At 50.2% G+C, this 26,648-nt stretch overlaps 1 protein-coding gene across 1 annotated transcript in view; it reads left to right on the top strand.

Annotated features, from left to right (window-relative positions):
* Nucleotides 1-931: 931 nt before the first annotated feature.
* The window catches only part of HRH1 (histamine receptor H1), an 81,761-nt gene continuing 56,044 nt past the window's right edge, over nucleotides 932-26,648 (top strand). The window contains exon 1 of the mRNA XM_081247225.1: nucleotides 932-964. The gene's annotated coding sequence lies outside the window, so the exon portion shown is untranslated. The remainder of the gene's footprint in view (nucleotides 965-26,648) is intronic.

Here is a 26,648-nt window from a genome sequence, read left to right as displayed (position 1 = left end):
TTAAGATAACAGTTGAGCGGTTCCAGTGGAGTTTTCCTGGCACTGAGGAGAGAGGGGAAAAAACTGCTTCTCTTCCCCAGCTCTGGAAATGAAGGCAGCCAGTAAGAATTCTCAGACTCCTAGAGTCAGGGGCAGAGGAGACCTGCAGAAGAACCACACCCCCATCCTTACGCTTCAGGATGCTAATTGGAACACATTGAATTTTGAAACGAGCTCATTTGAGCGGCTGGGGAGAAACAGCTGAGGGGTGTAGGGTTCTAGACCTTGGGGGTCTCTCTAGTTCCCCGTGGAAGCTCTAGGGGGAGGGTCTCCATCTGTCAATCCCAGTCTTTGCCTGGCTTTGCTGTCTTTTTCTAGTTTGGCCTCTCTGGCAGGGACACGGAGAAGTGGGGTGTCACTAGATGTCTTTGTCAGTCGGGCTGTGGTTCACTTTGCCAAACATCATCGCATCGCTGACTCTCTCTCCGCTTTATTTTGACTCATCTATTTCTGTCTGCCCTTGGGTGTGTGTGTGTGTGGCGGGGAGGATGTTCTCACCAGGGTTCTGATCCTGCTTTCAACCTCTCCCTCCAGACCCCAGGAACCTCCGCACCGTGCAGAGCGGAGGCCGGAGGCGCGCTCTGCGGAGAGCAGCTTTGACCCTGGGGCAGGTGTGGGAGAAGGGGTCTGAGCCCGTGGCGCCCCCTCGCTCCCCTTCCAGCGTGCGCGGAGAGGGGGGCGGCCTAGGAGCACAGAGCGGGAGGCGGGGGCACTGCAGGCCCGGGGGCCCAGGTCTCCGCCTCCCTCCCGCCTTCTGGGCTGGCGCCCCTCGGCGCAGCTCCTCCTACCGCGCCCCGCCTCCGGGTCCGCTCCCTCGGCGCCCCCGCCGTCGCCGCCGCCGCCGCCGCCGCCGCGGGCGCCGAGCACCGAGCAGCCTGGCTGCCGCGGCCGCCTCGCCACCAAACTTTCCCGGGAGCCGGCGCCGGTGAGTCGGAGCGGAGCGCGGGCAGGGCGCGGGCAGGGGCTGGAGTGCGGCCACGGCTGCGGGGCGAGGCTGTGTGTGGCCGGGCTTGGGTCTGGGCATCCCCACGGAGTCGCAGAGCTCCCGGAGCCGGCGGCGTGGGGTGGGCGCGCTCCGGGGCCCTGGCGACTGTGGGCGGCGCGGGTAGGTTCCCGGAGCGCGGCTGGCTCCGCGGCACCCTGTCTGATACCCAGCTCTGGCCCCCGCCCGACCTGCACACACCTGTGGCTTTGCCTGGGTTCGCCAGCGTGCGCGCCCCAGGCGTCTGCCTCCGGCTCCGACAGGGGAGGGCGAGTCTCCATTTTTCTCAGAGCTGCCCTAGGCTCTGAGTTTTATGTTCCCCACAGTCCGAGCCCATCTCTTGAGTGCATTGAATGCGCCAGGCACTGGGTATCCGTGATCTCTTTCGGTTCTCCCTTTAACTTGATGAACCGGCATTATTATACCCATTTTACAGAGAAGGAAAGAGTCTCAGAGAGGGAAAGTTGTGACCAGGAGCACCACCGAGTCAAGGAGAGAGCCAGGATTTTGAACCCGAGTCAGCCTGACCCACACCACTTAATCACATGCGGGCAAGCCCCAGGTTCCGCGTCACCAGGGGTCTGGTGTGGAAAGTGTGGAGACCGCTGCCCATGCTCTCCTACAGCACGGCTGCAAACCCGGGGCGGACCGCCACCGCCTCATTGTGCCTCGCGGAGGATCCTGTGGAAAGATGCGTGGCCCTTACTGTCAGGGAGTGGATTCTGGCGGCAGAAACCCGTTGGGGCTGCCCTTTCAGGTGAAAGGAGCCAAATTCCAGAAGCTAGTCTCGATTTTTCTGGAAGGAGCCAAGGAAGTCAGGAGCTGGAACGCAGCAGTTCTTCACGGAAACTTCTTTCCTTCTCTGGGTGATTCTCCCCTCCCCCCCGCCCCCCAAAGAGACCCCACCCCAATCCCTTAATCTCTCTGAGGTGTCCGCTCCGCCTGGGAGCTGGTAATGCAGAGACGCTCCAGGCAGGGTTGCTGTCCTCCGGCAGGGGGCTCCCACCTCAGGCCTGGAGCCCGATGATGAAGGAATGGTGCTGAGGCTAAGTACTATGAACCAGGCCCTCGGCCGGAAGGTACTTGGGGCACTCATTCCATGATGGGGACTAGGTCCCTGTGACTGGAGCACAGATGGAGTGTGTCTCCAGAGCATGAAGGAGAGCAGAGCTGGGATCTGATAGGGAGGTCTTGAATGCCCCAGTCTTAGCTTTAATCTTGGAGTCAGGCAGGAACAAACAGAGACTGGGAGAGAGAGAGAGAATGGACCCGTCAGAGTATCATTATGCATCATCCCACTTAGTTTTCACAGCAGCCTTGCAGAGTGGGCACTATTATTACTAGGCTCATTGAACAGATGGTCTTTTGAGGCTCAGAGAGGTTAAGTAACTTGCCTGGGGTTGCCCACGTGGTCCGTGGAAGAGTTGGGATTTGAACACAGGTTTTCCTTGACTCCTTCCAGATTGTCAGTGACACTCAGGCTGTAGATGGGACCTTCGGTCCCTTCTGCTTGTGACTGGCAGCAGCAAAGGTGAAAATAGAGAGATGCCAGGCAACAGGGTCCCCGATGCCCCTGCACTGCTCTCCTTTCTCTGTGATAGGTGTCGTGTAGGAGGCCTGCTGCTGAGTGGTTATCACTCACAGGAATCCCTGACAGCCCCACGTAAGGTCCCTAATCTGACCCAGGGCTGGTTGGACCCTCACACAGAAGCCCGAGGCTGCCTGAGGCTACCCTGCCGTCTCAAGAGGTATTTCCCCTGATGGAGGGAAAGTCTGTAGGGAAGCCTGATACCATTTTCATGTGTGAGAGAGAATCCCTCCAGGATAGAGGGTGGAGATGGCTCAGCACTGCCTGGACATGATTTCAGAGCTGGGTGGAGGCAGGAGCTGCCTGCAAGCCCCTGCAGCCCAGAGGAGTTTGGACAGTGCTGGGCTGGGAGTGCTCCCCCCTTGGCTGACTGGCCGAGGTAGGAAGAACTTGTATCTGATCTTCCTTTCCTCGGACTCTCTCAGAATTCCATGTTCCTGTTTGCACTTCCCTTTTTACAATCCAGGAGTGCCCGGTGGAAATGGTGTGGCCTTTCTATATAACAAAGAGGAGGCATGGCAAAGAGATCAAAAGTGTGGATTCTGGAGCTGGCTCAGATCCCAGAGCTGTCACTTATGGGCTCTGTGGCCTTGAGCAAGTTGCTACACCTCTCTGTTCCATTTTTAGGATGGGAGTATTCCTAGCACATTCCTCACTGGGTTGGTGAGAGCACTGATTGTGTTCATGCGCATAAAGCACGTAGATACAATACACGTTTATGAGGCAGTACATAAAAGTGCTATTTAAATGTTAGTTGTCCCTGTTGTTACCGTTAAGGTCAAACAGACCCAGCTTGGTAACCTGGCTCTGCCACCTGCGAGCTGCCTGCCTGACCTCCTTAAGACGCTTGCTTTTTCGTCTATAAAGTGCGAGTAGTCTAGTGTTAGATGTAATGTAAGAAGTCTTAGTGTAGGCTCAAGCTTTAAATAGCCTAAAACCTCAAGTCCCAGTGCAAATTTATTTAAAACTTCCGGTGCTCTACGAGGTACTCAGCAAATACTGGGCATTACCATGATTACCACTGTTAACAGCAAACCTCACTCCTTCACACTGCAGCTTGAACTTGATGCTCTGGCATGTTTCTGAGGGGCATGGATTTGGGACAATTTTCTGGCTTGTGGGGCACGAGAAGGATTCTTCTTATCTTTCTGCCCAGGTTCTCTCTTCATGGTCATTTCTCAGGGACAAGTGTGGGCCTCTTGATGGTTGTGGGAAGGCAGAAGGTAGGTGTGAAGTTCATTTCATAAGGTCTGCCCTGTCCTCACCAATGCAAAGACGTAAGCAGAACACGCCACCCCAGCTGCCTTTCAGATTGATATTCTGTGCACCTTCCAGGTGGAGAAGACATACCCAGGGTTCTGGGGTTTTTTCCCCCTTAAAGACAGAATGGTGCAGTAAAAAAAGTTCAGGATTAGAGCTCCAGCCCTGGCCCTTTGAGCTGAGTGACCTTGAGCATCAATTTCCTCATCTGCAAAATGGCCATTAATCATATCTTCTAGTGTCTGTTTCTCAGGGTTAATGCCAGGGTGGAAAAGAAAAGAAAAAAAAAAGATAGTGTAAATGGCAAAGAATTACAAGCAATTGTAAGTAATTCTCATTAGCATTCAGGCTGGGCATTAGCTGTAATTGCTCCTGATCCAAGACGTTTTATCTGAAAGACATACCTGGCAGAGGATCATTCAAGCCCAGTCACCTGCTGCTCTCCCTTTCACAGTGACGCTGAGCATTTCTGAATCTCGGGATGTAATTATAATAAAGCTCCCGTATCTTACTTATAAGTGACTCCCTTCTGTCGTTAATGGTGGCAGAGGACTCCGGCGCACCCTCATTGGGAACAGTGCTGCTGATGCTGGGGGGTGGGGGGTACAGGATACCTCTCCTCTTTATGCGTTCATCTTCCCTGCTGTAATTCTCCAGTGATAATGCATGAGAATCACATGGGCCAGGATCGAAGCTGACAGCTCTCAATTTGTGCAGCAGCTTGGATGGCAAGACCCATTGAAACTTGTTGCTGCCAGCAGAGTGGATGTTAGAAACCATTACATCACAACAGAGAGGATGGAGCAGAGGAAGTTGAGGAAGGCACCTCGGGGAGTGGTTAAAAGCATGGATTCTCATGTCCAGCAGACCTGAGTTTGAATCTCGGTTCTGCCAGCTTGTTAGTTGTGGTATGATTTTTGTCTGTCTTCCCACCTCGACTGTCAGTTCTAAAAGAGCAGGGACCATGTCCATCTTACTCACCAGGGTATTCACAACTCTTGGTACATAGAAGGGGCTCATGAATGTCTAATGAATGAATGAATATATGAATGACAAGTTGCTTGTTTGAGCCTCAGCTTTCTCATCTGTAAAATGGGGCTAACATAGCACCCACCTTATAGGTTGCTGTGAGCACTGAATGAAAAAATGTTGTATACAGAATAAGCACGCAACAGTGCCCTTGATGACAAGTTGATGAGCAAAAGCAAAGACACAGCTGGCCTAATCTGGGAGAGAGAGCTTTTTCCCTACCCTTAGACCAACAAGGGGCAAAAATGCTAGTCATAAGAATCCCTGTTTTTATACAACACTCTGCAAAGTGCTTTCTTTCTTTTTTTTTTTTAAGTATAGTTGATTTACAATGTTTCAGGTGTACAGCATAGTAATTCAGTCATACATATATATATATATATATATATAAATAAAACAGGTATTGAATATAGTTTCCTATTAGGTCCTTGTTCTTTATTTATTTTATATATAATAGTGTGTTTCTGTTAATCCCAAATTCCAAATTTATCCCTCCCCTCCCCCCACAAAGTGCTTTATTATCTATTGACTCCTCACAACTAGGCAGGAATGGCTATCCATGTTTTACAGGTGAGGAAACAGGGGTTCAGAGGGCTTGGTCAAACACACCAGAGTCACACATTTTAGAAGCAACAGGAGGTAGAATATAAGCCCAGGTTACTCTGATCTGCCAGGTGTTCCTGCTGAGCTCTCTATTGCCCCTTGGGGGTGGAGGGTGCAGTATTTAGACTTCCATGAACATGGTATCTCTCTTCATTATTTAGGATACAGTTTAGGTCCAGTTTCCTAATGTCCCTTGGTGGTCTTGCACATCTTTTGTTAGATATATTCCTAGTTATTTGATATTTTGTATGCTATTGTAAATGGTATATCTAAATCTATCTACACATATATTTTTTAAAAATTATGCTATGTTGGTTGCTTTTTTGAAGAAATATTTTTGCATTTTGCACATTGATTCTGTATCCGGAAATCTTGCTAAACTTTCTAATTCAAAAAAAAATGTATTTGTAGATTATTTTGGAGATACTGTGTATACAGTTACAGGAGGTGCAAATAAGTTTTGTTTCTTCCTTTCCAATCCTTTCTTCCCTTTGGGTTTTTTTTTTTTTTTCTCTCCCTCTCTCTTATGGAAGAGCTGTCTACATTTGACAGTTAGGTATAATGTTTATCTAGGGTTTTGGCAGATAATCTTGTGAGATCTTAGTTCCCTGACCAGGGATTGAATCCAGGTCCCGGCAGTGAAAGCGCCGAGCCCTAGCCACTGGACGGCCAGGGAATTTCCTTGGCAGATAATCTTACTAGATTAAAGAAGCTCCTTTCTATTCCTAGGTTGCCAAGTGTTTCTTTTCTTTTTAGTCATAAACGGAAGTAGATGTTTTTCCTGCTTCTGCTCAGATGGTCGTGATTTTTCTTTTTCAATCTGTTAACATGGTGAACTACCTTGATTTTTGCATTTCTGGAGTAAACCCAACTTGAGTTGTCCTGTTGCATCTTTTTTGCTGGCTATTTCTCATCACCTTTTTGCCGAGGACTTTAACATCATGAGTTCATGAGTGAGATTCACTGGCAGTTTTCCTTTTTGGTGTTTACTTGTCAGACTTTGGTATCACTGTTATGCTGGCCTCATAAAACAAGGTGGGCTGTGTTCCCATTTCCTTGGTTCTCTAGAAGAGATTATGTAACCTGGGTGTTGTTCTTGTTGAGAGTTTGGTAGAATGGACCAGTAGGACCCCCACCGGGTGGAAGCTAAGTGCAGGGTGGGGAGGACAGCTGGTTTCAGCTCAGTCCAAGGCAGAACTTTCCAACAGGGAGAGGCTCGGGTTGCCTCAGGAGGAAGTGAGCAGAGTCTGTGAACCCAGCTGTCCTGAGTGCTGTGGGGAGAGCCGGCCTTGCGCTCTGGGTAGGGTTTTTCCAGCCAAGGATCCCAGCTGAAGGAAGTTCAGCCCAGGGTGAGAGTCTGGTACCCGTCTCCTCCTGCTTCTAAAATTGCTGCGTCTGCAGACAGTGTACGCTGTGAATTACTACTCTCCAGTGCCCGCGATGAAGGGACTTGACTCCATCCATGCACACGTCCTCTTTCCCCCTCTTTGATATCAGTTTGCCTGAAATCCCCAGATTATGACCTGGGGCCACACCCCTCCAGCCATTTCCCTCTGACCCCCCGGGTGGCTGGATTTGGGCAAGTTTGTCAGCTGAATCATCCCTCAATCCTCTTTTACTAAAACAGGAGGCCCTGTGCTAATTTGGATCATCTCTCTTAATCCCCATAACAAGGCCATGAGGTAGCTACTCTTACCCCCATTATTCAGACTAGGAAGACAAGGTTTCTAGCTGTGAATTGTTTTAATAGTTTCATCTTTCACAGTAAATTATCTCTGTCTAACCTGTCTGGGTTTGGGTGTAAGATGAAGGTCTCACTCAGTTCTCTTTTCACATATTTCTCTAGCTGTCCCCATCCCACCTGCTGGCTCGCTCTTCCTTTCCTTGCCTCCGCCACTGCGTCAGATCCTCAATTGCTCTGCATCTTTAGAGGCAGGGCTGCAGCGCCGTACAACTCCAGGGAGCACCATTCACATGGTTTTCTATTTCAGGGTTTGCAACCTGGACACCCACTCCTCAGCAATGGGTCTCCTTCCCAGCTGTTCACGTGTTGAACTTGCTGCTGATTCGGGCGGCCAAGCATCAGACAGGGTCATGGCAGGACCAGGGCAGACGCTGGCTGGGCGCCACGCAGGTGGAGGAGAGCAGTGCAGGTCTGTGCCGTGCTGCTCGGAGGATTCTCTGCGGAGCATAAATGTTAACAGCTCCCAAAGGCATCTGCTTTCCCCTTCTTTTTCTCTCTTTTTTTTCTTTCTTTCAAACTTTCTAGGCAGTTCTCATTCGGTTTATTCTTTTAGGAGAACTTCATTTATCTACTAGATGGCTTTTCTCTGTTCCTGGAGAGAATCATCACTAACTAAATCCATCCCACTGGCCCTCTCCCCCAGTGCAAGTGAAGCCCAGTTCCATCTCCATCGCACACACGTGATCCCGAGTGTCTGCCAGTGTGACTGTTGATGCTGGCCCCCAGTGGAAGCCTGTTTTCTTTCCTTTGTCCAAAGCATCTAACTGTTCGTATGGCACGTCCACCCTGAGGGGCCCCTGATAGAGCTAGTTTCCGCCTCCCTGGAGGATGATGGTCTAACTTTTCCAAGAGCCTCTCGAGGGCTCCCCACAGCAAATTTGGGGGAAACCATGAATTCTGCATTTAAATCGGACCTTCTGAAAACAAGTTCATGTCAGGTAGAAAGAGACAAAGAGACAAAATGTAATTGTACATATAAATTCAATTGTGTAAATGATACTTGTAAATTCAGTTTATGGCAAAGAGCAAAGGTTCCAGGGCCAGACGACGTAGGTTTGGATCTTGGCTCCACCACTTTGCAGTGTGTCTCAGGCAGGCCATCCACCCTATCTTTGCCTTGATTCCCTTGATTAGAAAGTGGGGTTAGTGACTGTATTAACTTACAGGGTTGTTATGAGTATTAAATGAGTCATGAGGTTTGAAAGAATTAATATTTGAAAAGCATTGACAGCAGAACCTGGCAACTCGTAAGTGTTTATTAAACAAACCGATGAATAAGTAACTATCTTACATGGATTTCTTTTTCCCCAAGAAATTGGGGGTCATTTTGTCAGGTTTCAAAATAAATCCCACTGGATTTAAAATTTTTGAAACTGTATTAATCCTATACATTAATTTGTGACCCACCTTGTGTGATGAGTGTTTTTGTGTAAAGATGTTTTCTCAGATTAAACTGGAGGCTCCTGAGGGTGTGCTGCATGCTACTTTGTTGAAGATCTCTGAGGTTAAGATTCTTTTTAAAAGTTCTAGAACCTACAGGCAAGTGGGTTTGGTGGCAATAGTTGGGGTTTCAGAGTTTTGACCTGGTGCCATAAATAGTTACCTTTTTGGCCTTGGAGGAAGCATTTTAACCTCCCTGGCCTCAGTTTCCACATCTGTAAAAGGGGAATCCTAATATTAATAATAGTACCACCACTCACAGCGTTATTGAGAGCCTCTTCCCCCAGGTCTTGCAATGGCTGGCACCTTCCCGTCACTGAGGACTCAGATGTTCCCTCCTTGGAGAGCCCTTCCCCGACTACCCCGTTTTGATCCCTGCCCAATCCAGTCCCTGTCTGTTGATTTTCTTCATCACTGCTACCAGATTGCAGTACAGGAGTGTAGGGGTGTCATCTGCCTGGTTGAAAGCTATACCTGCAGTGCCTTTGTTAATAGTACCTGGCACCTAGTAGGTGTGTAATGAAAACTTATTTGATGAAGGAAGTGAGTTCACAGCTAGATCCTGAAAGACACACACCCTGATCATGCAAATGGCAGTAAAGACCACCAAGTTGGTGAAGATACCAGCACTTCATAGCATTCGAGTACCTGAAAATGCTTTTTAGGCATCTCAAAAGTAGTAAGTAACACTGAGCAAAGATGAGTTATTTTCACGGTTGTATCGGGAGCTTAGTAAGTATTTGTCAGTCATTTATTGATTGGTTCTCACAGCACCGAGCACTAGGCTTGATGAGGGAGGCCCTGAGAATCTCCATTAACAAGGTAGGAACAGCGGACAGGGTCTTCTCCTGCTGCTCAGTCCTGTTGGGGGGCGGGAGGGGCCAGTAAATAGCACTCCTCTGCCCGGCCTGAGTTCTGGACCAACTGAGTATTAAGACAAAAAGCAAGGTAGCCGGAGAACAGAATGTCACCGTTATTACTGATCCGAGTGACATTGAAGCATGTGGGCTGCTAATGCTGAAGGCTAGAATCGGATGGGTTTCCCACCTGCCCCAGGGGTGGGCAGGGCTGGGTTCCTGCAGAGCCTAGGTCTTTCTCCTAGGCTCGGTCGGCTGACTGAGAGCCCAGTTGGATGCAGGCTCCCAGCAGGCAGGTTGGCTCCTAAGAGCAGCCCAGAAGAGCCTGTATGACTTGGCTATTTCATCTCTCAAACTCTCTTATAAATACGTGTCACCGTGCACGGGCCCTGGAGAGTGAATGAGGAGTGGGAGAGAGGCCAGGGTCTGAAGCTAGAGGAGCTCCCACTATATGGAAGGAAACAAGAGGCAGGAAGCAGGCAAGAAGCCCTGTAGCTGGGGGAGTGAGGTCAAGAGAGGCAGGGGGGTGCAGAGGCCGCTGGTGCCTGCTTCGTATGTGCACCAGCAGAGTATGAAAGCAGAAGAGTCCCTCACCTTTCTCATCCCTCCCAGCCAGCTGATGGAGGAAAGGAACTGTCATCTATTGAGAAGGCACTCCCAGCCAGGGCTTTTGGTTCATTATGTCACCCCGTCCTCTCCACAGCCCTGTGAGAGAAGTATCAGTGTGCCCATTTTAGAGATAAGAAAACTGAGGCTAGAGATGTGGACTAACTTATGCTAGGGTGGAGCTGGGAGACCAGGAATGAGGCTATTGCAGTCGTCCAGGTGAGAGAGGAAGGTCACTCAGACCAGTGGTGGTGGCCCTGGAGAGAAGTGGACAGACTAAGACTGTTGGAGCAGGTGCAGTAGGACTGACAGGTGGCCGAATGTGGTGGGGCTGGATGGCGTGGTACTAGAGGACGGTGTTAAAGCAGTGCTTCTGGGTAACTTGTGGAGTTTTTGTTTTGTTTTTTGCACTTTGGATAGAATAGATGTGACCCTCCTGGGCAAAGAATATTCAGTGAATTAAGAATTCCATAGACACCACATCTGCACATGTCAGCTGAACTGAAACTGATGGTCAATCACTCTTTTTAAAAAAAAATTATTTATTTTATTTATTTATTTTGGCTGCTTTGAGTCTCTGCTGCCGTGCGTGGGCTTTCTCTAGTTGCGGCAAGTGGGGGCTACTCTTCATTGTGGTGCGTGGGCTTCTCCTTGCGGTGGCTTCTCTTGTTGTGGAGCACGGGCTCTAGGTGCGTGGGCTTCAGTAGTTGTGGCACGTGGACTCAGTAGTTGTGGCTCTCGGGCTCTAGAGCGCAGGCTTAGTAGTTGTGGTGCATGGGCTTAGTTGCTCTGCGGTATGTGGGATCTTCCCGGACCAGGGCTCGAACCTGTGTCCCCTGCATTGGCAGGTGGATTCTCAACCACTGCACCACCAGGGAAGCCCCGATGGTCGATAACTCTTAATTGGAAGTGCCAGCTGGGGTGTGCTCAGGGAGAGTCAGACATGCCGGGCTAGGGTGGGGCGAGAGGGAAAGATGCTGGGTCTGTAAGAGGCTTGTAAGCAGAAGGTGTGTGTGGGGGGTCTCAGGACCCCTTCTTCCACTCCAGAATCCCCTGAGAGGTGTAGTGCTGCCCCCTGCTGCCCGGTCATGTTCCCGGAGCTCAGCCTCCCTCAGCATCCTCCCTATCCCAGCTTGAGCTTAGGCCTGGTCCTCCCTCCCCAGAACCCCAAGAGAGCTCCCCTGCCCCTAGGTGGCCCCCTGCCTGTATTCCAGGGAAGAATCTGATCAAATCACTTCCCTGCTCAAATTCCAGTGACATCCTTCCTCTGCAGCCATTAAGTAGAATGGGGCCTGAGTTGCACCATTTAGAAGGATGTCTGTGATAAGTTCATGGTTAAATGAAAAGAGGAAATGTCAGAATAACACTGACAGCCTGAGACAACAGAATGCAGTGGTCAGAAGCCTGGGCCCTGGGCTGCACTGAGTTTGAACCCCGGCTCTGCCACTTAGTAACTGTGTGACCAGGAGCAAGTTCTTAACTCCTCTGTGCCTCAGATTCCTCATGTGGCAATGGGAATGATAACAGTACTCGCTCCCATAGGGTTGTAAGGACCAAAAAGGAGCTAATATGTGTGCAGTGCTTAGCCCAGTGCTTGGCTCCTAGTAGCATCCATAAATGTCAGCTATTATTATAACTATATAGGTTCACGTACATTAATAGGCACCTCTCTCCATTTTAACCTCATTTGTCAGGGCTCAGAAGTCTCTTCCAGGAAGCCTTCCCTGAACACACCCCACCAAGGCTGGGCCAGGACCCTTCTCTGGACTCACATCTACCACACACGTATTACTCGTTATTGTGACTGTCTGTCTCCCCACGGCTTTAAGTAGCTTGGGGACGTGGGCTGCAGCTTCCCCATTATATCCCTAGTGCCCATCACAGTGCCAGGGACATAGTAAGCCCCCAGAAATACTTCTTGAATGAAAGGATGAATGAGCGTGAGCAGGGCTTTGAAACATAAGGTTTCGAGGGGGTAGAGATATGACCGAAGGATATTCCGGGCAGAGGTGGGACGGCATGTGGTCATCCAGCAGGTGACCTGGTCAGGCCACATCATAGCGTGTGATTAGGGAGGGTAACAGGAAGCAATTAAGGTGGGCAAGGTGGGCAGGGGGCATGAGAGATGTTCTGTGTAGGGGAAGCAGATGTAATAGGGGTGGGCATGGGCAAGGAAGGGATCTGTAGGGCCGCCCTCCCCTTCTCTCATTTCTGCCTGCTCCCCCAGACTGGCCAGGGGCTTCTGTGACACCATGCACTCATCATAATGTAAAATAAATACCTGCTTTACCTGTCTCTTTCCATCAGCAGATTGTAAACTCCTCGAGAGATGGAAATGTATGTTGTTTTTCCCCTCTTTTCTCTAAAACTCTTCTTGCCCATAAAGATAAGCTGTTTCCTCATCCACCCCTGCTTTTTCTCTGCCACGTCGGGGTACAGACATAGATTGTGTTGTGTGTTCGGATATCGGGATCCTAGTAGAAGTCACTCCAGTTCTTCTGGGAGTACATGATGTATAGCTTCTCCACTTAAACCATTCACCTGACTCTGCGTCCTTTATGGAGTTCTTAAATCAAGCCAGAAACAAGAACAGCCTTGCAGTTCATTACTGGGTCAGACAATGACATTGGCCTTTGACCAGTGGCCTGCAGAAGAAAAAGTCCTCACTTAAGTTCTTGGGGCTGAAAGAAATCTTTGCCAAACCCAAAGAGGCAACGTCCGGGCCAGCAGCAGAGGAGTGGGAAGGTAGAGCTGGATTTGGAGAGTTCGAAGGGATCGTACCCCTGCTGTGCACAGGTGACACGACCGTGGACAGGCAGACACAGCCATTGGCTTTGCAGGGTGATGAAGACAGATGCTGGCAGAATAACAACAAAGCGGGATGTGATGTTCTCAGATGGGGAAGCACAGTGCCGACAGAGGCTCGGAGAGGCTAAGTGGCTGGCCCAAGGTCACACAGCTAGCTTAGCTGAGCTGGGGTTTGAACTGAGATACTTGGATCCCTTTCTTCTGTGCTAGGAAGCCCCTCACGGTGAGATGCTAATTGCCTGAAGTGTTTTTGGAAATTGCTCAGCCTTAGGTAACCCTTCCAGTTTTTCGCTTGGTAGCTTACGTTGCATTTGTCCATTCAGTCCGTCCTATAAATATAAAAAGGGGGTGTTTCTAGGTGCTAGACCCTGTCCGTGCCCTTTTTCCCCGAGTTCCAGGCTACAACAGTAGGAATAAGTCACGAAACTAAGCCTTGGGTTTCCAATGTTGAATGCTCACTGATACCCAGAGATGTTGTTGTTTTCTCTCTATTACAAGCAGAAAAAACACACACAGGCGAACAGGGAAGAAAAGTCAAATGAGCATTTGGCTCTGTGGATTGAAGGGAAAGCTTGAGTGAGTTACAGGATGGACACCCCAGGTTCGTTCGGGCTGATGCGGGGCCTGGTTGCCCCATCGGCGCTGGACTCCATAACAGCAGGGACACCGTGCCAGTTCTGAACACCCAGAGCTTTCTCTGCGTCCTTGGTCACTAAGGGAAACCAAGCATTTTTCTAACGAATGCCTTTTACTCCCTTTCATCCCAGGCACCAAGCTGTGTGTCTATCCATGCACTAAGTGTTACTTTGGAAACACTGCAGCTGGCAGCAGGTCTCCGCTTCTGTGCTTGCTGGTTTACAAGATTGCCCTCAAGCATCTCGTCAGCATCGGCTAACACGAGGTGGCGGTACTGATGGTGCTAGCATGTGAGGGCCTCGTGCCAAGCCCTCTCTATTTGTTGCCCCATTTGGCCCTCTAAGCAGCCGTGTGCGGTCGGGACTGTTGTCCCCATCCTAGAGATGAGGAACCCAGGGTCACACAGCTAGAAAGTGAAAGACCTGGGCTTCTAAGCCAGGCCTGGCTCGCAGCCCCGTGCTCCTTACCTCGTTTGTTTAGGGGAACTTAGAGCGGCAAGGGACTTTGAGAGATGCCAGAGGGAGGAGCGAGGGGCCAGGAGAGGGAGGGTGACCTGCCCGGGGCCACACCTGCTGTAACAGCAGAGCCGGCTCTAGAACCCAGCCCTACTGACCTCTGCGGGCACCACCACTGGCTTTGGGCAGACTGTTCTCCTTCCAAGGCTCATCACAGCCGATCCAGACCCTGAGCCAGAGTGCTATACATAGGCTCTTGGAAGGCTGGCCCTGGCTGCCTTTCACCCCCCACCCCCATACTCTCCATGTGCCCATCCATGTGGGGCACCTCGCCCTTCCCCAGGCACACCTCGTGCTTCCTCATCACCGTGACTTTGCTGCCAACATACCCTCCTGCCTCCTCTGCCCACTCAAACCCTAAGTCCCCAAGAGTTTTATTCTGAGGTTTTCTTAATTGTGATAAAATATACATAGCAGAATAAGTGAATCTCATGGTATGTAAATTGTGTCTCAGTAAAGCTGTTTAAAAAAAGGAAAGTAAGAAGAGGGGTCTGGGGTTGCCTGTTCCAAGTTCCCCCTTCTGTGGTGCCTCTTTCAGGGAGGCCTCCCTGTTAGCAGGTTGTTTGGGGTTGCAGGGACTAGAGACATGTCCAAGTTAGCCTCAGTTAATGGGGCTTATTGCCTGGATATAGGGGGATGTAGCAAAGACAGAAAGCAGTGTCGCCATCACACTGCCAAGCCCCACAGAGACTGGAGGCTTGTCCGGATCCCCTGGAGCCTGTTGCCCTGTCTTCCCTGCAGCCGTGTCCACGGCCTCTCCACTCCTTGCCCCACTTTGGCTGTTCCTGCTTCTGCCAACTAACTCTTCTCTTTTCTCCACTCCACCTTTCATTTACTCAGGAAACATTTATTGAGCTCCTGTGTGCACCAGGCCCTCCTCCAGGCCCTTGGGATTTTCTGCAGAAGAAAACAGACAAAGATGCCTGCTCAGGTGGAGCCTATTTCTGCCTCCTGGCCCATGACATCTGCTGTCTCGTGGTTTCTGTGGCTCCTGGCTTCTGCAGCCTCATGGCTTTTGATTTCTGCCCCTGATTCCTACCAACTGCTGCTGCTTTGTGCATTTCACACTCAGCCTTTCTAGAGGGAATCTTACTAGTTCAGTTAGCCAGCACCTGGTTGCCCAAAAATGTTGCCCCAGGCCACTCCACAGATAACCCACGAATGAATGGGGGTCAAGGACTCTTGTAGGTGGTGAGGGACAGGGATGAACAAGATGGACAGTCCTGCCTTCCTAGAGCTTTCACTCTCGTGAAAGCCTGGGAGCCAGGCAAGAAGTGCGTCGACAAATGAATGTAAACTGCAGTGTGGAGCAGTTGTTGATGATGAGCAGTGTGGGAGACTGGGAGGGGTGGCCTCTGCATCACGTGAGGAATTGAATCATGTTTGTGTCGAGGGAGAGGGAACAGCAAGGTCCTGGGCTGCAGGTGGTTTGCAATGTTCTAGAAAGAGTGAGGAAGCCTCAGTGGCTGCAGCAGAGTGAACAAGAGTGAGTGTAGGGGATAGGGTCAGAGAGGTCACGGGCCGAATGTCCCCTTGTCGGCCATCGTGAGGACCTGGCTTTTGTTCGGAAGACATTGTGAGCCACCGGAGGGTTTGGGACGTCCGATGACAGGATCAAATGTGTGATGAGAAGCATCGCCCAGCCCTCTGTGTGGACGAAACACAAAGGAAGGGGAACAGTGGCCGAGTGAGGCCTCCGAGGGAGGCTTGCCATCCTTTGAGCAGGGGCCGAGGTAGCCAGGCCAGGGTATAACGTGGACGTGAAGGGAGGGGATCCGCTTGCAGGTCTATCTTGAAGGTAGAACTGAACATAACAGGTGTCTCTCCGAGGCACTTTCCTCCAGTCACCCAGGTCGGTGCAAGTACCACCCCCTTTCTGCTCCTGGGGTGCTCGGTGTGGGTGCCACCACTGGGTTTCCTGATCTGTAACAAGAGGATAGTAAGCGTGTCTCTCCCCCCAGGGTCACTGGGAGCGTGCAGGGCCCTAGTGGGGCTCCTGGCGCAAAGTGGATGTCCAGCTGTTCTTGTCAGGAGCACTGGGTTGGGGGCGGCACGCCAGGGGGCTTCTGGGCCGACTTCTCCTGGTGGATACGGGCAGCTGGGGCTCTGCTTGTCCAGGAATCCTGGGATGGGAGTCTCTCCAGTTGGAGATGGAGGAGCAGACCCCTTTACCGAACCCCAGCCAGGAGCTCAGGGCTTCCCCCAACTTGCTTCAGTCCTCCCAGCCCCTCAGAGCAATGGGACTCACCACCCCATTTTACAGAGTCTCAGAGAGGCAGAGGGATTCACCCAAGGGCCTGCGCCACGAGACAGAGCTCCAGCCCGAACAGCTGAGCCCTGGCCAAGAGGCAGGAAGTGATTAAAGGCCTGGGCTTCAACCACAGAGATCTTGAGTTTGAATCCTGGCTCTGCCCCTGACTGGCTGTATGACCCTGGGCATGGCCTTTAGCCCTCTGTGCCTCAGTGTCCTTATCTGTAAAATGAGATAATAATAGGTTCCTTGCCTAGCTGGGATGAGGAGTAAGGGAGGCGATGGACGTGAAGTCTTGGACAGGACCCGCTCGGAGTAGGCACTCAACAGATGAGAGCTCCCTCCCCTCACCCCCAGGCCTGTGTCTCGGTGGCTCCTGCCTGGCATCCCTGCCAGCACTTTGAAGTAGACACCTCGTTGCCAGACGCTGCCATGGAAACCAAGGGATGGGGGAATAGGAGAGGCCCAGAGGAGGTGTGGGGGAGGGGACGTCCTTCCCGCGCTCACCCTCCGGCCCACCTCGGCTGGCTCGTTACAGCAGTGATGGCTCAGAGGAACCGAGTGCGGGCGGGCGTCGAGGCGGTGATGGAGACAGGCCGCTGGGCTCCCCTGGAGGCTTGGTTCCTGTAGAGAGTGTGGAATACAGGGGCCCAGCTGTAGGGCCATGTGTGGCCACCTCCCAGGCGCCCGAGGCTTGGGCCGGCTGGAGTGGGATGTGACTCATTCTAGAATCCCTGTCCCTCTGCCTGTCCCTCTTCAAGAGGAGATGCATTCACTGTCTTTCCCTTTGAAACAACCTCCCCGCCCCATCTCCATCAGGTCATAGCCATGGCACTTCTGGCTGCCTCTCTGAATAGATGTCCAAGTGAGGTGCTCACTGCCTTGCAGTCAGGAACAGCTCCGTTTGAGGACCTGGTCCCCCATCCCAGTGTCTTTCTACTCTAACCACCTCCTCCTCTGCAGCGTGTCACCACTGTCAAGTCTGGACCTCTCCCATTTCAAATGCAGACCTCAAGCTCTGCAGCTTTGGGAACTCAGCAGAAGGGCCCCTTCGCTTGGTGTCACACAAAGCTGTGTTGGAATCCCCATGTGCCCGGCCACTTAGGTGCTATTGACGGCTCACTGGTCTCTGTGAGTCTCAGTTTTCTTATCTGTTCCAGGGGGTTGATAGCAGGACCCACATCCCAGGATTCAATGGGTTAACCCAGGTTAGGCACCTGCAAACTGCATTACTATTATTATCATTTCACACCTTTCTTTAAACTCAGGAACAAAGAAGGAAGCAGAAAACACACACACACACACACACACATTTTGTTTATAAAATTAAGTCATTTTTCTTTGAGATGGAAAGAATCTACTAAACCCTTCCCTTTAGCGATGTTACCAGCTTTGGATCAGTTTGGCAAACATTTATTATGTACCTGCTGTGTGCCAAGCTGTGTGCCAGGCACTGAGGAGACAGGGGACAAGGCATGGTCCGTGCTTTTGAACTTAAAGCCTGGGGGGGAGGCAGACCCAGACTCAGGCAGTCTCCATGTAGTAAGATATGCGTTATGGTCTAGATGTTCTTAAGGGTTGTGTGTGTGCAGAAGCTGGGGTAGCGGTGGGGGGCTGGGGCCCTGATCTCAGCCTGCGGGTGTGCCAGCAGGGTTTTCAAAGATGAACAGGTCTTAGGTCAGCAAAGTAAGGTGAGAAGAGCTTTACAGGCAGAAGGTACAGCCTGAGCCGAGCAGTCTGGCGTCCACGATAGTGTGATGTGTGCAGGAAACCGTAAGGGATTAGGTTTTGCCAGGGCATAAGGTAAAGCCTAAGGGTAGGGGGCGGGGGGAAATGGACCCTCCTGGAGAGGTAAGCAGGGTCATCAGGGACCGCCTCTCTCCCTGTCTTGGTCTAACCTGGAATACTTAAATTTATTTTAATTGATTAATTTTTTTTATTTGCCTGCGCTGCACAGCAGGTGGGATCTTAGTTCCCCGACCAGGGACTGAACCCACACCCCCTTCACTGGAAACGTGGAGTCTTAACCACTGGACCGCCAGGGAAGTCCCCGCACCTGGAATATTTTAATGTCAATGAGTGATAGTTTCAGGGTCACCATGGGACCACGGGTTGTGGGAGGAACCTTGCTCTTTGTGGGGTGGTCCTAGGACCAGCAACACTGACATCACTTGGGAGATTGTTGGAAATGCAGACTCTCAGGCCTCACCCAGACCTGCACAATCAGAATCTGCATTTTAACAAGGTGACACGGATGCACCTTACATATTGAGATGCACGTGGTGCCAAGAGGCATGCGGACGTCCCCCGGTCTGCTTCCAGCCCTCTGGTAAGGTGGCCTCATCTAAAGCAGGGTCAAGTGGGACATCTAAACACAACTTTCTTACTTATTCAGTCAAGGGAAATCTTTTCTCTGCTCCTTGATAAAAACAGTCTCCACATAAAAGATATTTGGGCAAGAGAGTCGGCAAGTGCTACTTGGCTCCTTCCATGAGATGGCTTATCTTCAAGGACAGGGCACCCAGACCTTGTGAGCGTCACTTGCTTGACGGCCCCCATTTGTTCATCTACATGTTCTCTTGAGAAAGGGAAAATGACTGCAAAGTCTCCCCCATTTCCAAAGACCTTGAAGATCAGGCGCAGAGATCTAGACTTCTGCTGGGGGCACTAGGGAGCCATAGAAGAGTTCTAAGGAGTAACAAGTTGAATGTTGCCTGTTGAAAGACCACTCTGCCAGCAGTGAGGACGTGGTGAGAAGGGTCTGGAGACATGAGTGCAGAGGCCACATAGGGGCCCAATTGTGAAAGACAAGGCCTGGGTTCAGCCAGTGACCTTCTTTGGTCAACTGCATTAGGCCTCAGAGGGCCCATCCTTTTTCTTGCTAAGTGGGCAGTGGCTCAATTATTCTGAGTTCATAACCTATCTAGTCTGCTGGCAGTCAAGCAGCAGCTAAATTTGAAGCAGTAACTCAGAACTGGCTGGGAGTAAAATTTGGAACCCTCTGTGGGTCATATGTGGCCAATGATGTCAGCTGTTTTGATCTAGACAGATTAGGAGCTGTCGGCTGGAATCCCAGCCTCTCCTGGGAACCCCTCCTAATTCTTACACCAGCCCCTGGAGTGAACACAGAGGGCCTGTTGAGGGGCTTGGACCCGGGGCCCAGTTGTGGAGCGCGGAGGAAGAAGAGAAGCAGAGCCTCAGAAGTCCTTTTGTTGCTTTTGGTGAATCTTCTGGGAAGAAACTAGAGCAGTGTTTCCCACAGTTGCTCTGTGGAACCCCAGGTATAAGGAGGGTCCATGGCTGAGGAAGTTTGGAAATGCTGTTATATCGCATCCCCGTCTTAGGGATTCGTAATACCCAGGAAAGGGTGGAGACTTCGGGTTGGACAGAGCTGGACTGAATCTCAGCTCCACCATTTACTGTGTGATCTTGGGCAGTGAACTTCACTTCTTGGGTTGATTCAGCCTCTCTGAATGGGGATAATGGGGATAATCACAGATGGGGACAATGACAGTACTGATGACTTAAAGTTTTATGGGGGTTCATGAGATAGTGCATAGCACGTCTTGCACATGAGGAAACACCAAATAAAAGGTAGCTGTAAAATTATTATATTTTTAATATTTATTAAATTATTACTTATCAACATTTATTTTAAATATGTATATTATTATCTTATTTCACCTTTAAAGGCTCTGAGAAGTCCTGCAGTAAAATCTGCTTGGCTTTGCTTACTCAGTGTTTCTGAAATGTATTTGATCTTGGAGTCTCCTTTTTCACATTACATATAGGACTTTCCTAAGGAATTCATGCTCTTTGGGACTCTGGGAAATACTGATTTTTGTGTTTTGAGAATAGTCTGGGGAAGCCAATGTCTCTGAATCAGGATCCAGTCCAAACATGGATCCTTCTGGGTGTAAAGAGTTGTGTTCCATCCTCAGTTTCTCCTCTATCTCCTCTTCCCCCAAGATTGTCATTCAGGAAGAAAGGCATGGGCTAACCATGCCAGGATTGTAGGGCTTAGAAATAGGTGGTGAGGCTTGAGAGTAGCCCAGGCCTTGGAAAACTCCTTCTCATCCTTCAATACCCCATTCCCATGTTAACTTTGCTCGGAAGTCTTCCCACCTTGCCCAGGCAGAGTTAGTTGGCCATTCCCACATAAGAAGGCCAGTGGCCTCTAGTGCATACCTCACACTCAACACGGACCATGTCAAAACCGCAGTTATCTGTTACATGACTGCCTCTCCCAGCTGGACTGTGAACTTCTTCAGGGTGGGCATCGCGTGTGTCATCTCAGTACTCTCAGGCAGCACTAGATCAAGACCAGATTTCATCCATCACCTTCTAGGGATTCCTAATGACTCCGCCAAAGACAGGAGGAATGAAGAGGTAGCTCTGGGTCTTATGAGGCTGGGGGGCGCCATCTCAGCTCTGACAACTCAGCTGGTTCCCATTGCCTTGGGGGAAAGAATCAGTTCCTTCTGACTGTCAAATGCACGGTTCAAGGCCTTCGTGGGGTCCCTGAGTGCAGAGGCCCAGGGAGCAGAGATGAACGCTGGGATTCCTGCTGTGGAAGGACAGAGAGAACCACAGAGGAATGATGATAAGAAAAGGGAGCTCCCTAGGACTTCCCTGGTGGTTCAGTGGGTAAGACTCTGTGCTCCCAATGCAGGCACCCTGGGTTCGATTCCTGGTCGGGGAACTAGATCCCGCATGCATACTGCAAGTAAGAGTCCGCATGCCGCAACTAAGAAGCCCACACACTGTAACTAAAAAAAGATCCCTCGTGCTGCAACTAAGACCCGGCGCAGCCTAAATAAATAAATAACTGTTTTTTTTTTTTTAAAAAAAGAAAGGGCGGCTCCCAGCGCCCACTCCAGAGTCCATACACCATGACCTGTCATGTTGGTGGTTTGTTGAGAGCTAGGTGAGGACCCTGTGGATGCTTAACCTTGGAAGCAGACAGCTCTGCAGGCCAGGGGCGGGCCTAGTGCAGAGGGGCTGATCGGAGGCTCAGAGGCCAAAGCTGGAACCAGGGGGCGGACCCTGCTGCCCCCACAGCCGAGGGGCTCAGCGCAGGGCACGCCAGGGCTCCAGCAGCGATGGGAAAAGCGGGGAAGGTGAGCTGGAAGCCAGCGTGGAGACTCAGGGAGCTGTTGGGCAGTAGTCTGCTCCCCCGTCACCACCCAGGACAACGTTCAGTAGAGGGTGAGGCCTGATTCAGGCCTGGATCGAATAGGGTCCCGATGGGGGAGAATTAGTTTCATGGTTCATGCAGATCAGGACCCATCCCCCCATCAGTGTCTGGAGATCAGGGTGCTGAGCCAGACTGGATGTGGGCAGTGGAGGGTGGGGGATGCCAAGGCCCGGTCACATTTCACGGCCCCAGCTGGGGAGGATTCCCTGGAGAAATGATAATAACAGCAACAGTGACGGCGACAGCAGCTTCTGTTATCACTGAGCACTTTCTACAGTCGACCTCATATAACCCCCACTACAACCCTCCGAGGTGTGTGTTTTATCCCCATTTTGCAGATGAGGATGCTAAGAATTAGCAAGATTATACATATTCTCCCGGGTCATATAGCTAGTAAGCAACGGTGCTGGGTTTCAAATTTCAGTCTTTCTGGCTCCCAGACCCTGGCTCTGATCCTTAGGCTGTCATCCCAAGGGAAATTGGGTAGATTCCCAGTTGTCTAGACCAGGCCAGTGGGTCTGAATCCTTCAGTCTCAATGTTACCTTTATAACAAATAGTTTGTGATGCCCTCTTTACAATCCTGAAATGCAGTTCATGCATAGATCATATAATCTATCTACAAATACTGAAAATAGTAATAATAATAATTGCCAATCACATGGTAAAGGAGAAATAAAAGGAAAGCCATTTTTTGGTTTGTTTCTGTTTTTTTTGGCTGCACTGGGTCTTTGTTGCTGCGTGCGGGCTTTCTCTAGTTGTGGCGAGCGGGGGCTACTTACTCTTCATTCTGGTGCGCGGGCTCTAGACACGCAGGCTTCAGTAGTTGTGGCTCGCGGGCTGTAGAGCGCAGGCTCAGTAGTTGTGGCGCACGGTCTTAGTTGCTCCGCGGCATGTGGGATCCTCCCGGACCAGGGCTCGAACCCGTGTCCCCCTGCATTGGCAGGCGGATTCTTAACCACTGCGCCACCAAGGAAGCCCAGAAAGCCATTTGTAATAAAATAATAATATATATTCCACTACATTAAATGCTTGGGCATGCCCACACTTGAAGATTTTCTGAAGCAGTCATTGCCTGTAGTCACATCTAGAATCGGGTAAATACACAGCTACCAGTGCAAATGGGTACAGATGTGTTGAACTGGCAAACACCATCAGGTGATTCAACCGATGGGAAAGCTCCAAACAGAACAGTACGTCACCTCCCTCAGTTTACATCATTGGAGCAACCTTAGACAATTTAGAGCAGATTAAAGCTGTGCAGTGAGCTTTTGTGTTCATATGTAAATGGATTGGGGAATGGATTTAGATAGTTATAAACAGGTTTTTCCACCTACGTGTCTTCCGGGGGATGTTTAGAAGGTGGCAGGACGGAAGACAATGCTCCGTTGTGTGGAACTCCACTGGCCACTGCCCACTAATGCCACTTATGTCTTCCACATCATTGTGAGAACTCAGATCGCCCCCTCTGTTTCCAGATGCACTATAGAAGGTGGTACCCTCCCCGCCGCTTGAAACTACTCTTCTAGGCTTGCATGGTGGGGCTAGGTGGGGATCTGAGGTTTACAGAGGCACAGTGGCACCCACAGTTCCCACCCCTCCAACAAACAGTGAATTCCAGGCCCTCTGGCCACAGCTTCAGGTGCCACCTCCTGGTGAACCTGAAAGTGGCCAAGGAGTGGGCAGGCTAAGCCTGTAGCCAAGTAAGAAAGGGGGGAAGAATTAATGAACACTGTTTACTCTCAGCTGGGCCCAAGGTCATATGATTAATGAGTGGTGAAGCCAGGATTCAAACGGGACTGACTCGAAAGGGGATGATTTCTATCATGCTTTAAAAAGTTAAGGTTGTAACTTGGGGGATTAATGGAATGGGAGTCTCAAGATAGACAGTATTGTATAGCGTTCAGAGCAGAACTTGGATTCAAGCACAACCCCAATGCTACTCTTTATCAGCCAAGTAACTTTGAAATGACATTTCTCTCATTCTTTCTGGTAAACTCCTACTCATCCCTCAAATCCCAACTCAAACTTCACCTTGTTTGTGAGTTATCCCCAACTCCTCCAGGACGAGGGAGCATTGCCTCTTCTGGGCTCCTAAGCTCCCATCCATAACTCTCACCATGGCACTAAGCACCCTGTGTTGTGATTCCTGCTCTGTGTCCCTTACTTGATGATGAGCTCCTTGAGAGTAGAGACCAGACCTTATCTGATTCATTTTTAAGACCCCCAGCGCCTTCCCTTTACCCCCAGTGTCCAACATAATGCCAGCCGGGTGCATCACAGGCATGAATAAGTGCAGAATGAAGGAGTGTTCGATTGAACCAACTCGCTTTGCCTGCTAAGCTGCTGTCAGAACAGACCCTTCGTACTGGGTGACTAAGTGGAACAGGTCACAGTCACCTGGGATTTACCAGCTGTTGATGGTCTCCCTTTAAACACTGCAGCTTCTCTACTGGCACAGATGGAGACAGGAGTCAGCGTGTCCCTGCCTCAATCCAGCCTCCCTCTGAAGAAGTTTCTTTCCATGGGGTTTCTTTCAAACACGTCTGCATCCTGCAGTTGTCTCTGTTATCTGGGTCCCTCCACCCGCTAACCAGAGCTCTCAGCAGCCAAGAAGCAGGGGGTTGGACTGAATTTAGCTCCAGGCCACGGAGGGAGGAGGTGCTGCTCACCTGACCCTGTCGTCACCCCATAGCACCCAACTCCCACCTCATGCCTGCTTTTTCCTCTTCTGTCTTCCTTGGGATCCAGGCTCATAACCCTCTCCAGCCACTGGGCACCGTCCTCCTTTTCCTCTAGCTCTGCTTGTCATCCTCACCCCGTGGGCCATGCCCTTCCCCAGCTCAGTCTATGGACGCATCCCTCTTGAAGAGGGTGAGGAGGTCATGGGCTGTGGAGCAGACCTGGGTACAAAGCCCAGATCTCTAGTTTCCTAGTTAGGTGCCTGGGCAGATGGTGTTGGTGCTTCACCCACAGCCCCTCGGGTCCTTTGCAGTTTCTGGGGAACCCTCCTCCGACTCAGCTGTGCTTTTGCCACCAAAGGCTTGCACCTGCAACCCTCCTCTGGAGGCTGCTGATGGCTATGAGCCATTTGTCCACAAATGCAGAAGTCTAGACATGTCCAGGAGTTTACGCCTCCCACCCCCATCCCCGATGCCCATTACCAAACGCTGTGGAGTACGGGAGTCGGAGAGCCCCTCTCCCGTGCCTGGCTGGGGCCAAGCCTGGGGGTGACTCACACTGTAGGGTGGGCAGGACCCCGCCTGAGATGCCCGCCTGCTCCGCTCCCACCCCACCCACCCCTTTTCTGCCTTTTCCTCAGAGCACTTCCTTCACGTATCTCTTGGCTCTGGGTCTGCTTCGGGGAACCTGAATTAAGACAGTGACTTGGGCAGGTCCCTGCACATTTCAGAGCCTTGGTTTTCTCATCTGTAACTTGGGGTTAGTCGTGTATACTTCTTAGGCTTGTCGGCAGGATTAGATAAAATAGTGTGCGAAGTGCCTGGCGTGGGGCGAGTAGTGAGTGCACAGTTCCTCTTAGTGATCCCTCTTTTCAGAAGGTCAGCCAGAGGGGCGTTGGCCTGGGAATGGGAGGCCTGACTCTTGTTCTGAAATCGCTGATCATCCTTTAGTAAATATCTTTGCCTCCCTAAGCCTCAGTTTCTTTCTTTTCTTTCTTTCTTTCTTTCTTTCTTTCTTTCTTTCTTTCTTTCTTTCTTTCTTTCTTTCTTTCTTTCTTTCCTTCCTTCCTTCCTTCCTTCCTTCCTTCCTTCCTTCCTTCCTTCCTTTCTTTCTTTCTTTTTCTTTCAGCAGCTTTATTAAGATGTAATTTACACAGTGTGCAATTCACCCATTTAAAGTAAACAATTCAGGGGTTTCCAGTATGTTCACAGAGATGTACTACCATCACTACAATCTAATTTTAGAACATTTTCATCACCCCAAAAAGAAAGCCCCTACCCATTACAGTTACTCCCCATTTCCTCCCACCCCAACCCAAACCCATGACAACCACTTATCTACTTTCTGTGTCTACAGATTTCCCTATTCTGGACATTTCATATAAGTGTAGTCATATAGTGTGTGGTCTTTGATCATGGCTGGCTTGTTTCACTCAGCATGATGTTTTCAAGGTTTATCCATGTTGTATCATGTGTCAGTACTTCATTCCTTTTCATGGTTGAATAATATTCCACTGTATGGATATACCACATTTTGTTTATCCATTCATCTGTTGATGGACGTTTGGGTTGTTTCCATTTTTTGGCTATTGTTAATAGTGCTGCTCTGAACAGGTTTTTGTATGGACAAACGTTTTTATTTCTCTCAGACATATATGTATATATTTAGGAGTAGAATTTCTGTGTTATACGGTAACTGCATTTTTAACTTTTTGAGGGGTTTCCTGTTTTCCAAAGAGGCTGCACCATTTTACAATCTCATCAGCATGTTTGAAGTTTCCAATTTCTCCACATCTTCGACAGCACCTGTTATTGTCTTTTTGATTGTCGCCATCCTGGTGGGTGTGAAGTGATATCTCACTGTGGTTTTAATTTGCATTTCCCTGATAGCTAATAACGTTGAGCATCTTTTCAGGTGCTTCTTGGCCATTTACATATCTTTTTTGGAGAAATGTCCATTCAGAGTCTTTGCTTATTTTATAATTGGGTTAAATGTATTTTTACTGTTGATTTGTATGAGTTCTTTATATTTTCTGGATACTTTTCCCTTATCAGCTACATGAGGCCTCAGTTCCTTTGTTTGTGACTTGCTGTGTTCCCCAAATTAAGCGCAGAGTATGTATGTAAGGTGCCTGACACATCCTGGGTAGCTGTTAGCTGTTATCGTTACTGGAACGTTCTTTTAATTCACAGGGCCAGATAAGCCTCTAGGTATTATCTGATCTGACCCTCCCCTCTATCTACCCGTTTCACAGATGAAGCAGCTCAGGCCAGAGGGAGGTTACTTCCTTCTCTTGGCTTCAGAAATGGCTTAAAGCAGATCTGGGATGGAGCCCTGACCATGTGGGCAGGTCACCTCCTCTCCTTCCACCTCAGTGGTTTCATTTGCAAAACGGATGTGAGGGAAGGGGTTA

This window comes from Mesoplodon bidens (genome assembly GCF_964165515.1).
Source record: "Mesoplodon bidens genome assembly, chromosome: 10".
Taxonomy (NCBI): domain Eukaryota; kingdom Metazoa; phylum Chordata; class Mammalia; order Artiodactyla; family Ziphiidae; genus Mesoplodon; species Mesoplodon bidens.
Note: the sequence above shows the minus strand (reverse complement) of the source record. Positions and strands in the feature narration are given on the sequence as shown.